We start from the raw sequence: 14035 nt of genomic DNA, 5'->3' as shown, positions 1-14035 counted from the left end.
CTCTTTTTCTTTCTTTCTTTTTCTTTTTTTTTTTTTTTTTTTTGGTACCAGGGATTGAACTCAGGGGCATTCAACCACTGAGCCACATCCCCAGCTCTATTTTGTATTTTATTTAGAGACAGGGTCTCACTGAATTGCTTAGTGCTTCACCATTGCTGAGGCTGGCTTTGAACTCTCAATCCTCCTGTCTCAACCTCCCAAGCTGCTGGGATTACAGGTGTGTACCACCACGCCCAGCATCAGTCACTGCTCTTAAATTGCTGGGTGTCCCTGAGTATCCTGCTATAGCTCTAAGAACCTTAATTTCTTCACTGCTACATTAAGGCCTGATGTTCACTAAGATCGTCCAACTATAATATAGAATCCCTCTCCCACTGAGAATATATGTTTCCTCCTTCAAACCCAGATTCAATCTGTCCTTTTAGGGTACCTTTATGATCTTTTCTTTGCATTCCAATAACACAAGAGCTACTGGTGAGATTGTGTGTGTGTGTGTGTGTGTGTGTGTGTATACACATACATATATAATTTTTTTTTTGGATACTGGAGATTGAACCCAGGGACCCTTAACCACCAAGCCATAATCCAGCCCTTTTTAGAATTTTATTAGAGTCAGGGTCTCACTGAGTTGTTTAGGGCCTCACTAAATTGCTAAGACTGGAATTGAACGTATGATCCTTCTGCCTTAGCCTCCTGAGCCACTGGGATTACAGGCACCCAGCTTGGTGAGACCATATTAATCTGTGTTTACCTTGCAGGCATTCTTCAGAAACTTGTGCAGGTATCCTATGTTTCTCCAGCCAGTGTTCCTCTTGGTCTAATCACCTGATTACCCTCTTTGAGGCTGTTGATACTGAGACATTTGGACAGCTAAAATTATGTTCTAGGAACTTGCCTTTTTATTAGGGATAAGCCCATTGCAGAAGTTAGATGGTCATGGGGTTGGGGATTTAGCTCAGAGGCAGAGTGCTTGCCTAGCATGCACAGGGCCCTGAGTTAGGGCCTCAGCCCTGGGGGAGGGGGGGAAGAAGTTAGATGGTCACATCCTCACTGATAAGGACTTGTATCTGCTCTTACACCTGCTTCCCTGATTTCTGACATACTGATTGCCTTGTCTTCTGGAAAAAGATTTCCTTCTAACCCACAGTCCTATCTTGATCTCTATTTTTGGCTTAGCCCTTCAGGACCCAGCCCCCTTTTTCCCCATGATGAATCAACCCCTGTGGGACTGCTGTTATTTTCAGAAAACCAGGGGGCAATTAGGGAGCAATTATAATTCTTGAGTAAAGGAGTGACATGATGAAGTCGATGTTTTAGGAAGATTAATGGAGAATTACCAAGTAAAACACAGAGACTGAAATCAGCAAGGCCATCTAAAGAACGCTTATAGTAATAACACCATTCGAGGGTAAATATTATAGCATTATCTTGTCTAATCCTTACAATCTCCCAGCGAAGGGATCACATCTGAGAAATAGGCTGCTGATGGAAGGATCTGTTCCAGCTTATATATAAGTCAATTCATGGTTAGGTGTCTGGCATTTCAAAGGTGCTTGATTACCATTTGAGTGAGAACTTGAATGCAAAGCTAGGACTTGGATTCAAATGTGGTAGCTGAGAGGAGGTCAGGCAGGAGAATGGAAGCCTGAGTATTTGGGACTTGTGTTCAGTGCTGAAAGAGGAGATGGATGAAACAGGCTGCCAAGAACTTGAGTGTGATTTCAGGGCAAACGAGAGAGCCAGGGAAATAGGGGAGAGATGGCTGCATTCGAGTTTGACTTCTGTTGCTATGTCCTTGGACTGGTGTGACCACATGGAAATATCTGGTAGTTAACTGAATGTTAGCATGCAGGAGGGCATGTAACAAATCCTGAGTATCTATCTACCCACCAGTTTGTTTTGGTTTCCAATCTTAACTCTAGGTGTCCACCAGAGGGCATCAGAACCCAGGACTCAGTGGTGCTTCATTTGAGAGTAGCCCACAGTGACCTCAGGGTTTTGTAATCTCTTGGTTTATTTGGCTCTTACTCTAGCTAGGCTTTCGTGGGAGTGGCTGGCAGCAAGCAGCTCCTCCTGATGCCCTAGTAAGGTTTTAGAAACTGAATTGCTTGGGGGCATGTGAGCTGGTCCCTTCAGCAGCTCCAGGGAGCTCTGACTTGGGCAATAGGGTGAAGGCACAGTTTGTTCTTGGTCCTAGGAGGACCTGGCCACAGTTGGCAGATACCCCTCACCTAAGGATTCTTTGAGAAATCCCTCCTTTCACCTATACTAAGAGGTTAATGTCCCCTTCTTGACTCTGAAATCCTTTGCCTTTGTTAAATCACTTCCTGATCCCACAATTTACTTCCCTTGGCCTGAGCTCAGGCACCTTCTAGGCACCAAAAGTGTATTAGGAAACAGAGACAAATACATCGGGCCGTTCTCCCTCCCTGCCCAAGTTTACCTTTCAGCCAAGCACTGTCCTTTTCTGGTTGCACCTTGGAATCACTTGGGAAGGTTTTAAAAGCCATAGGTACTGCTTAGCACAGTGTCGAACACCTATAATCCCAGAAGCTCCAGAAGCTGAGGCAAGAGGATCACAAGTTCAAAGCCAGCCCCAGTAACTGGGGAGACCCTGTCCTTAAATAAAATACAAAAAAAGGGCTGGGGATGTGGCTCAGTGGTTAAGCGCCCCTGGGTTTAATCCCCAGTACAAAAAAAAAAAAAAACAAGCTTCAGTAGAGTGGTTTTTTTTTTAAGTTTTTTTTTGTGTGTAATTATGTGCAACACTATTGAGAATCTCTGAGTCTAAGACCTTGCTACTCAAGTGCGACCATGGACCAGCGCCTGAGCTGAAAGCTTGATAGAAATGCCAGACTTCTGCATCCCCCTCCCAACTTGATGAATCAGGATCTGCATTTTGACAAGATCTGCAGTGGATTTAGAAGCACTGACCTCATTAGTATATTGTTCACTCATGTTCATCTCCCCAATCTAATTAGCTTGTACAACTTTTTTAAGCTGTAGGAGTGCCTTTCTGAATTTTTTTCACTAAGACTTACAGAAATAAATGAATTTTACATCAAAATGTAGAGCATATATACATATGTGTAATGAAACAAAAATGTTTCTCACTCATTCCAAATGAGTCTCACTCATTCCACATATATTCTTGGTATCTACTTTGTGCTGGGCATTGTTCCAGTTACCTGTACCTAGGACAACAACAACAAAATCTGTGTGTGTATGTGTGTGTGTGTATGGTGGGGGAGAATTAAAAAGTTAAAAATAAACCATGAATATGAAGGTTATACTAGAAGATTAATATAATAGAATTCTTTACTTTTTCTTTTTTGCAATGCTGGGGATTAAACCCAGGGCCTCAGGCATGCTAGGTGAGTGCTGTACCAACAAACCACATTCCCAACTCTAAAATTTCTTGTAAAAGTTGCTTTTTTTTTTTGTACTGGGGATTGAACTCAGGGACACTCAACCATTGAGCCACATCCCCAGCCCTATTTTGTATTTTATTTAGAGACAAGGTCTCACTGAGTTGCTTAGCACCTTGCTTTTGCTGAAGGTAGCTTTGAACTCCCAATCCTCCTGCCTCAGCCTCCTGAGCTGCTGGGATTACAGGCGTGCGCCCCTGAACCTGGCTGTAAAAGCTGGATTTTGAGGGAGGGAATTCTGGAGTGCTGGATATGTTCTGGATCTTAATTTGAGTGCTTGGTATATTCACTTGGTAAAAATCCAAGTTTTTGTAATTTTCAGAAGTGTGTTGCATGTCAATAAAAAGTAAAAAGAAATATATTCTGGTATTTTCTTCTATTGCTCTTTCATTAAAAAGGTTTTAAAAAGCCAGTCAAAGTCCACTAGATTCAATTCACTTCCCATTATTAGGTTGCAATGGTAGTTTAAAAATTTTTGCTCCGGCTGGGATTGTGACTCAGCAGTAGAGTGCTCGCCTAGCACGGGTGGGACCCGGGTTCAATTCTCAGCACCACATAAAAAAAATAAAGGCATTGTGTTGTGCCCATCTACAAAAAAGATTCCCTCCCCCTCTCTCCCTCTCTCTCTCTCTCTCTCTCTCTCTCTCTCTCTCTTAAAAAAAAAATTGCTCTACTTAAAAAAGCAAACCAGAGAGGAAAGCTGGAGCCGCAGGAGGGGAACATGTTGGAGTCATGTTGGAGTGGAACCAGTGCATGGCTGATGCGGTGATGAAGATGGGTACTGGTTTGGAATTAGGAATTGTTTTCTCGCTTACCTTCTTTTAAAAGAAAAATGTAGCTGTTAGCCTTTGGTTCTGGCATGGTGTCGCAATGGGCAAAGTTACGACATATGCAGTCGAGGGGGAGAAATAAAGAATGTCCACCCACTTCTACCCTTTTCAATGCTTTATTCACTCAAATCACTCCATATAATTTCACTCTATAGGTTCTTAATCAAGAAAATGATGATCCTTAATGCTTGGCACTACAATAGACATAATCAATTCACAGCAAACAATTCTAGATTAATTCTAAGCACTGCAAACACACTTAATCATGACAGGCTAGTGACAGACATTCCCTCTGCATGTTAAATTCAAGTGTCAGATCAAAAGTCTCAAGCCTTAGGCTCTAAGTCCAGCAGATGCACACTCACTCAGACCATGGTGATCAGATCAGGAACCAAAGCAGGCTTCTCCTGGGGTGGAGCTTATAGCCATCTGAGGAGAGGGTCATAGGGAGAAGTCCTTTTCACACTAGAGTCAAGAGGTTGCTGTAGAGTTTGAGAATGGCAAGAACAACGCAGAGGATCAGGCAAATGAGAAAAGTTGGGATGTCAGTCCAGGTCCTCATCAGGCTCTCGGGCTTGTGTGCATCAGTGTCAGCTGGCTGAATGTCTGTTCATTTGCTCCATCACTTATACTAAATTTGGGGGCTTCTGACCACCCTTTCAATCCCTATCAGCTGCTATCATTGGATTTCTCAGTGATGCCTTTGGTCCTGACATTAAATCACCTGGTCTGGTGGCCCCTCCCTGATTTTCTTGCTCCTTATCAGGGCAATGATAACATGCCAAAGACTTCACTCTGAGTTTGTCAGGGTGGGGAGAAGTGATTTGTTTGTGCCTAAGGGCCATACTGGAGAGCTCTGTAGGTGTGCCTTTTGAGACTGCAGGTTTCAAACTGGAGTTTTAAAATGGAGTTGTTTAGGCTAAGGCCTTAGGCCATCCTTACACTCAGGATTGGGGATGGCCTACTCCAACTGCCAGCATGATTTCCAGGCTCCATATCTTCTTCATGGAAAATATGTCAAAGAGCAGGAGCAGTGATGTATACTGAGAACATCCCAGTGGAGGACAAGAGAAATCATGTTTATTCCTGAGGAATACTGAAGTGTCTTGGAGTAAGCTGACATTCTTCTGGAACAATGTTATAAGTAATGCTTTAAACTCCAGCACATTGTTTATATATTTAAGACCAAGTCTTTCTTATTTCGTATTTACTCTCTGGAAAATGTAAGGTCGTGATCTTAAATAAATTTAAATAAAAATTGGGTGGTGGTGGTGGGGAAGCAAACCAGAAAGAAAAAAACCTTCACTCAGTAGCAGGATGCAGTCTTGGCTAAGCATCTGCTGCAGGTGTGAGCTGGGCTGCCCATCACCCCTGCAGTGCCTGCCTTGCCTTCTCGCTTACCCCGAAGGGCAACCACCTCATGGTGGAGGTTTTTCAGGGAATCACCAAAAGCTTCCTTCTAGCAGCTTGGGCCCCCTCTGTTTAGAACTAGACCTGACAAGCCCTTCTTCTTGTACAGTCATTCTGCTGTGGGCAGCTCTCCTAAAGTTCCAAATCTGGGAAGAGACTGGCTCAGGTACCTTAGAGGCTTGCGGTTTCCCCTGCAGCCACCTCCTAAATTTCTTGAGCCTTCTGCTTTTTTTACTCAGAGGCTCTTTTCTCCATTACACTGTCAGCTTCATGCTGTCAAAGCGGTCTTCCTAGGTGTTTTTCTGGCCACTTGTACTTGAGTTACAGAATGATGTGGAGATGGAGACAACCTCAAAGACATCTCCCAGCACGGCCCCAGAGTTCAATGGTATAATGAGCACAGTCCAGGAGCTGATGAAGAACTGGAGAAGATGAAGAAGAAAGAGACTTTCCTCTTTCTCAAGTCTAAAGCTACAGGTAACCCTGCACTAGGTATTTGTAAGAAGTATGGAGGCTGGAGTTGTGGCTCAGAAGTAGAGCACTTGCCTAGCATGCGTGAGGCACTGGGTTCGGTCCTCAGCATCATATAAAAATAAAATAAAGGTATTGTGTTCACCTATAATTAAAATAAGCATTAAAAAAATAAGTATGGATCTGGCTCTTGAGAGAAACTGGAGGAGAAATGGAAGAATGGGAGTCTGGGCTCCCTGAAGAGAATCACCTAGGAGCTGTTTTGACCTCTTGCTTTGTTTGATTGATGCTCGATAAGCTTGCAGGATAATTTGCTCCAAATCAGTTGTTTGCATCTATTGATCACTGAAATCTAGTTAGTCCTAATACTTCTTACAGCAAGCCTTCCAGGTTAATGTTGCTTTATTGTGCCTTAGTGATTCAGTGCATAGACTAGAGTCAAAAAACTGGATTTGATTTCTGGCTTTTCTACTGCCAGCTTTGTGACCTGAGCGTCACTTAAAGGTGGAGCCTATCATCTGTGAAATGGGGGAGGGAGGATAATATGCATCTTACTGGGTTTCTATGGTGGTTGCATGAGAATAAATGCAAAGTGCAATGCCCTATCCACAATTAGGTTCCTTAAACCTTAATGATTATCATTACTGAGGTATGTAGCTGAGAGAGGTTGGAAGAATCCCTGTTTTTTCCCCCAAATCTATTGAACTTCTGACTTTTTTTTCCTGAGAGGAGGCAACAAGGGAAAGACTCTGTCTATGGTAGGGTGTATTCACTTCCATGGCTCCATGGGGAAGGGATCCTATCACACATAGTATTATCAAGTAAGTAAGTAGAAAGTTGTCTTGCTTGCCTCACAGGGCAAGGCACCAACCCCATTCACCCACCCAGACTAGGCCCTGTGTAGGTATCTGGAACTCACTCCCTTTCTGGTTGTCTCACTGTCCTTTGGCTATGGTCTTGGGGCCTAATGCTGGACAATGTGTTTTTTACTGGACCTAAGTCCATCTGTTCACCACTCAAAAGTCAATACTCTGAAGACAAGAGCTGATGGAAAGAGATCAGATTTATTCAAGGATTGGTATCCTGAGATGGGGTGAGAAAAGTTATTATCCCCCCACCAAAAGAATATATTGGGGAACTCAGGTACATGAAAAGACTTTTATAGCGAGGGAAAGGAGGATCAGAGGTATAAAATGCAGAAAGGTTAAGTGCTGAGCAGTTAAGTCTTCTGCCTTCTATTGAGTGTCTGTTTTTTTCCCTCTGGCTAGAATACTTCCATTGCCTTGATCTCCTGGGGCTAGTTCCGGTAATTCTTTAGACAAACATTACTTTTCTGCTAGTTAAACCTCACAGCAACTTATTTTGGGTTTGTTTATACACAGGACTAGAATAACATTGCACATTCTAATGTTATCTGAAGATCACCAAATATTTGGGTTTTACATATCTAAAGAAAAATTTAGCAGTTAGCAATCATTAAGTGTGGCTTTTCTTCAGATATTAGAATTGGGGTAAAGGGAGAGGAAGTCCAACTCATCAAAGGGGTAAATAGTGTTACTTCTGCCTATTCCCTGATGTTGGATCCTTCATTCTTTTTTTTTTTTTTTTGGTACTGAGAATTGAACTCAGAGGCTCTCTACCACTGAGCCACATCCGCAGACCTATTTTGTATTTTATTTACAGTCAGGGTTTCACACTGAGTTGCTTAGCACCTTGATTTTGCTGAGGCTGGCTTTGAGTTCATGATCCTCCTGTCTCAGCCTCCTGAGCCACAGGGATTACAGGCATGGGCCACCACACCTGGCTTCATTCATTCTTGAGTTGCTTTGTTATACTCATTTTATAGATGAGAAAGAGACAGTAACAGGGCTGAGTGGCCCTAAATCTGTGGGTTCTAAGTCCTGCTGCCTAGGGCTGTCTCATTGAGGGTTGGATCTGGGTTTCCAGGCTGCAATGTTACTAAGAATCAGAAATTTGAGTTTTCTCTTTATGTGTGTATGTAATCCCTCCCTTGGCCCAGGGAAAGAGTGCAGAAGGCCCAGGTTTCTAGACTCCCAGGCTGCTACAGAGATTAGGATTAGAGTCCCACCCTCACTGGTTGTGACCTTGGAAACTTTACAAACCACCCTCCTCACTTAGAGCCAAGCAATTGAGGTTGGTGGTGACATTTTAACTCACAGGGTAAATAAGCAGCTGCTGAACTGCTATTTAGATGGCAGACTCGCATTCCAGTGCTCCCCATCTCCCTTAATTCAGCGAGACCTCCCAACTTTCGCTTCACCTTTCCTGCCTTTGGAACTGTAGGAAGGCCAGAGCTAGCCAGTAGCAGGTGGGAGAATAGGGGGTGGATCCGGGGGGCCCAGAGGAGGAGGCGGTGGAGAAGTAATGGGCCTGGGCCCTTTAAGAGGGCGGACCGAACCAGCCGGGTCCCGCCTCCCCCGGGGCGGCGCAGGCGCGCGCGGGCTCCGGGAAACCGGGCGGGCGCTAGCGCGTTGACGGCCGGCGCGCGGGGCCGCAGCACCTGCGGGGGCCGGCGCGGGGCGCGGCGCCCGGCGGCCGACGTCAACGCCCGGAGGCGAGGGTGGGGAGGAGGGCTCGCGACGCGGGGGCGGCCGTGAAGCGGTTGGGGTGGGGACCCCGTAGCCCCCTCCCCTGGGGGCTGAGGCGGAAGGAGCCGGGCGGGGGGCGGTGTGAGCGGGCGCCTAGGGCAGCACCATCTGGAGGGGCGGGAGCGCGCGGCCTCTCGGGGGCAGGCGAGTGCGCTGGGCTGTGGGGGCGGGGGGTCCCCGGCGGGGAGCCCAGGAGGAGCGTGGCGGGCTTAGCCCAGCGCTGCCGGAGCAACAGCCGCAACGAGTCGGGGTTCTCAGCTGGGGCCCGCAGCAGCTCCGCGGGCTGAAGCTCGGCGTGGAGGAGCAGGGCGGAGTGGGTCCGGCCGTGCAGGAGGAGGGCGGGGTGGGTCTGGGGGTACAGGAGCGGGGCGGTCGCGGGCACGAGCCCAACCTGGGAGTGGTGTGGGGGCCGACAAACGGCGTGGACTGGAGGCATTCGCCTGGGTGGAAGGGCTCGGCCGGCTGGCCTGTGGCGCAGGAGGAGGGGCTGGGGCCCCGCAAGCAACACCAGGAGAAGGGGGGAGGCAGCCCCGCAGTGCAGGAGCGGGGCGAGGCCCGCGCCGGGGTGCAGGAACGGGGGGAGGGGAGCCCACACAGGCTGCTGCAGCAGCCTGAGCAACTGCCGGGGTTCGGGGACGGCTTCTGTGAGCGCGGGGAGGGGCTCGAAAGTTCGGGCGAGCAGGGTGAGCAGAATTGGGAGAGCTGCGGGCACCTCAGACTCGAGGCGGGGGTCCTGGGAGCTGCCCCTGCGCGCCGAGACACTCTTGAGCTGGTGGGGAGGGCCCGGCCTGTGGGCCCCCAGGGGCCTGACGGGGAAGGGCGCCTGGGAGTGCAGGAAGCAAATTGGCTGCCAGGTGTGCAGGAGGGACAGGTGGTTTTGGCTGTCCAGGAAACGTATCTGAACGGGAAGGGGTCCCAGGAGGGAGAGGGACCCCCCGAGGGGCACAGGACCCGCAGGCGCAGGCGTAGGAGGAGGTGGTAACCCGCAGGCCATCAGCTTGGCACTGGGATCCCTCCTGGGCGAAGGGAGTACAGGATGTAGGAGGTTGGGGATTGGGGCACAGAACAGCACTGTGAACCTGAGAGCTTCTGAAGCCATTGCCCAAGGGCAGGAAGTGGCCTGCAGGATCCTCTTCTGTTTCTTCATCCTGGGCATCATCCGAAGATTTTTCTGCAGGGAGGCAGCTGAAAGAGGCAGGTAAGGAAGCCCAGTTCTGTTCTTAGCTGGAGTTGATGCGTTTGGAAGCCCAAAAAAGGGTGCTTTCCAAACTGCTTTTGTGTTCTTTTAGGTTGACATTTCCCTCCAGTAATGTATATAGCGAATGGAGTGATGGAGCATCCATCTCCTAGCTTAGACTGGATAGGAGATCCTCTGGGTGGTTGCCAGGTCTGGGCAGAGGGAAAACAGGGATACTCCCAGGTTTTAAGTTGCAGGGGAAGTAATTACCCCCTCCACCTGTCTACTGATAGTGTTTGGGGTGCCTCCACACAATAGTGTGCATGTTGTGATCAGCACAAGTTGCTTCCAGCCACTAAGAGAAAGGAAGAAGGCATCAGACCCTTGTAACCCTGTTGGCCACATGAGCTGAGATGTAAGTGTGGCAGCCAGTAGCTTGGGCACGAGCCTGATCTGCTCCTGCCATGAGGTCTTGTCATGGTTGATTTATACTAATGGCCCAGAGCCAAGGTTGAAAAGTGGACAGAAGAGCAGAGAGCAACTTGTGAGGTCTTTTGTCTGAGTGGGACCTTGGGATCCCAATGTGAAAAAGGTGGGAGAGGAAGGTGTGCCTGCACTGCTGTACTCTGGACTGTGTCTGTGGTGCAGGCCTTAACCTCACCCAGTGGAGATTGACAGATGGGTAGCTGTGGTGTTGTGGGCTCTGTATCCTGTAGGGCCCACTCCTGGCCCAGCCTAGAGGTGGGGCTTACAGAGGCCAGGGCCAGAGGCTAGATTTGACTTCTTATTGACTCATGTGGCCTGAATGCCAGCCCTGCTCATTCCTGGGGTGGTTTGGGGGCTTGGTTAGTAGCTTATGGGCTTTATCTTTCTAGGGCTGTTCACTCCTTTCCTGGCACTGTCAAGGTTGTTGGTTGCTTCTGTAGTTCTCAGGTAGGGATGCATGCAGAGTTGCTGCCTGCTTCAGGACCTTAACCGGGACCCATCTTTGCCGCAACCTTGAGTGGCCGAGTCAGATAACTCCCAGACCCCAGTGCTCCTGAACTACATTGGGTGGAGATAGAGCTTTCCTGTGGAGGCAGAGGGAGTGGTGGTGGTGGTGGCTGGGACTGCTGGAGAAGCCGGTTAGCCTGCTACTCATGCAAACCCAAACTCGTCTGTCAGCTTCATCCCGTGCCTGTCACACTTCCTCCCAAACACTCACCGGAAGTTCAGCTGCAGTGTCCACGGTGCCTGGCTCTTCTGGAATGGGCAGAGGGGTTCTGGCTCTCTGGCTTCAGAGGAGAGAATTGTCTGTTCTAAGCACGTATACACAAGCATATATACACCTCCACCTACTTGTTTAGGTCTACTTTTTGAATTTGTGATAGATGAAGAGAAGGAGAAAGGTTTTAGTATTAGGCTTATCTGTTTTGATTTGGTGATACCATTTATTACTAGTTCTGTAACCTTGGGTAAGATAACATCTCTGGGTTTGTTTCCTTTTCTATTCAGTGGGCCATGACTCTTTCAGAGTTCTGAGTGCAGTGGTACCTGGTTTCCACCTCCCAGAATCTCTGATCAGCAACAGATGTTGGGGAGACAGGATCATCTCTCTTAAGTCTGAGATTACCACCCTGTTCTGTGCTTATTCTGGAAGATTTTTTTTTTAAATAAGCTTTATTAAGGTATAATAACATGGTAAACAACATACTTAAAACATACAACGTACAATTTAATTAGTTCAATGTTGTGTGTATCCTTTGAAGCCATCACCATTAACAAGGTAGTGAATATGCCCAGGGTTTTTTTTTTTTTTTGTCCTTAGGAATTCATTTCACCTCTCTTCTGTTGTTCCCTCCTCAGGTAATACACTGATCTGCTTTCTGTCAATCTGAGTTTGTAGTATCTAGCATTTTGTGTACATGGAAATCAAATGACATGTGCCCTTTTTAGGGTCTGGCTTTTGCCTATTAACTTTTGAAATTCATCCTCATTGTTGCATATATCAGAGGTTTATCCTCTTATTGCTGAGTATGCTGTTGCACGCATATGCCACAGTATCTATTCATTTACCTGTTGGATTGTTTTCAGTTTTTGGTATTACAAATAAAGCTTCTATGAACATTTATCTTAGTCTTTGTATAGATATATGGTGTTTTTTTCCTCTTGGGTAAATCTCCAGGACTGTAATGATTGGATCATATAGTAGGTAAACATTTAGCTTTCAAGAAACTGGCATATTGATCACATTTCCCCATTAATTTGTACAATTTTTATTTTTATGAAGTAGTTAAATAAATTTATTTATTTTTGTTCTGTGTGTGTTTATTTCTTTATCCAATCACAAATTTAATTTTTACAAATTTTAAAATAAATGAAAAAATACCTAGTATTAAAAGAGGTATGAGAGGGCTGGGATTGTTGCTCAGTGGTTGAGCACTCGCATGTGTGAGGCACTGGGTTAGATTCTCAGCACAGCATATAAATAAATGAATAAAATAAAGGCCCATCAACAAGTAAAAAAATATTGAAAAAAAAAAAAAACCAAAACCCAAAACTGGGCATGGTGGCACATGCCTGTAGTCTAGGCTGAGGCAGGAAGATGGCTTGAGCCCAGTAGTTCAGAGCCTGCCTGGACAGCCCAGTAAAACCCCAGCTCAAAACAAAAAACTGCAGGACTGTTTTCCAAAGTGGTTGAACAATTTGGTATACAACCAGCACTTCATATGGTTAGTCTCTTTAATTTTAGACATTCTAATGTGTCTGTAATGGTATCTGATTATAGTTTCAGTTTGTATTTCCTTAATGACTAATGCTGAACATCTTTTCATGTCCTTATTTTCAAACTACACTTTTGGTGATGTGTCTCTTCAGATTGTTTACCCATTTCTAATTGTGTTTTTTGTAATGTTAAGTTTTGAAAAGTTTTTTTAAAATATTTATTTTTTAGTTATAGGTGGACACAATATCTTTATTTTATTTTTATATGATGCTGAGGATCGAACTCAGTGCCTCATGCATGGTAGGCGAGCACTCTACCTCTGAGCCACAACCCCAGTTCCTTGAAAAGATTTTTGTATTCTGGATATAAGCCCTTTGTTAGGTATCTGTTTTGCAAATCTTTCAGTTTGTAGTTTGCAACTTAATTCTCTTAACATTGTGTTTTTGAAGAGAAGTTTTTATGTTTTTGTTTTTGGTGGTACTGGGGATTGAATCCAGGGATACTCTTTCACTGAGCTACATCCTTAGTCCTTTTTATTTTTTATTTTGAAACAGGATCTTGCTAAGTTACTTAGGGCCTCAAACTTGCAATCCTCCTGCCTCAGTCTTCTGAGTCACTGGAATGACAGGCGTGTGCTATCATGCCTGGCTTAATTTTTTTTTATGGCCTTTTAATCTTTAAAATCTGCTTTATTGTTATTTGTTTTGTGGTAATAAGGATTGAACTTGGTGTACTCTACATCCCCAGATCTTTTAATTTTTTATTCTGAGATAGGTCTCACTAAATTGTCCAGGCTGTTTTTTTTCTTTTTTTGAGGGGGGGTGGGGGGTTACTGGGGGGTTGAACTCAGGGGCACTCCACCACTGAGCCCATTCCCAGCCCTATTTTGTGTTTTTATTTAGAGGCAGGCTCTCACTGAGTTGTTTAGTGCCTCGCTGTTGATGAGGCTGGCTTTGAACTTGTGATCTTCCTGTCTCAGCCTCCTGAGCTGCTGGGATTACAGACTGGTTTTGAATTTGTGATTCTCTTGCTTCAGCCTCCCACGTAGCTAGGATTATATGTGTGCCACCATGCCCAGCTTAAAAGCTATTTTAATTGTGGTGAATATATATAACATAAAATTTACCATTTTAATGGTTTTTTTAAATGTGCTGTTCAGTGGTATTGAAACATTTATAATATTTTATCTTGAAGAATTGAAATTCTGTATCCAATTCCAGGCAACCACTCATTCTACTTTCTTTCTGTCTTTATGAGTTTGCCTACTCTAGGTGACTCATGGGAGTAGAATCATATAGTATCATCAAATAGTATTTCTATTTTGTGACTGGCTTGTTTTACTTAGCATAAATTCATTTATGTTGTAGCATGTCAGAATTTTTTTTTAAGGCTGAACAATTCTATTA

General features: G+C 45.6%; 1 protein-coding gene and 1 pseudogene across 3 annotated transcripts in view; both read left to right on the top strand.

Moving 5' to 3' along the window:
- Positions 1-4160: 4160 nt before the first annotated feature.
- LOC308653379 (MICOS complex subunit MIC10-like) lies at positions 4161-5340 on the top strand (annotated as a pseudogene). The gene is made up of 2 exons: positions 4161-4285; positions 5207-5340. The product of its transcript is annotated as an MICOS complex subunit MIC10-like (transcript).
- A 4466-nt stretch (positions 5341-9806) lies between these two features.
- The window catches only part of TNK2 (tyrosine kinase non receptor 2), a gene marked incomplete at its 3' end in the record, with an annotated part of 47299 nt that continues 43070 nt past the window's right edge, over positions 9807-14035 (top strand). Inside the window, exon 1 of one of the 2 annotated variants that reach the window (XM_081302914.1) lies at positions 9807-9946. The remainder of the gene's footprint in view (positions 9947-14035) is intronic. The other variant, XM_081302911.1, reaches the window with a different exon arrangement.

This window comes from Spermophilus citellus (genome assembly GCF_964194105.1).
Source record: "Spermophilus citellus genome assembly, chromosome: 7".
Lineage (NCBI taxonomy): Eukaryota > Metazoa > Chordata > Mammalia > Rodentia > Sciuridae > Spermophilus > Spermophilus citellus.
Note: the sequence above shows the minus strand (reverse complement) of the source record. Positions and strands in the feature narration are given on the sequence as shown.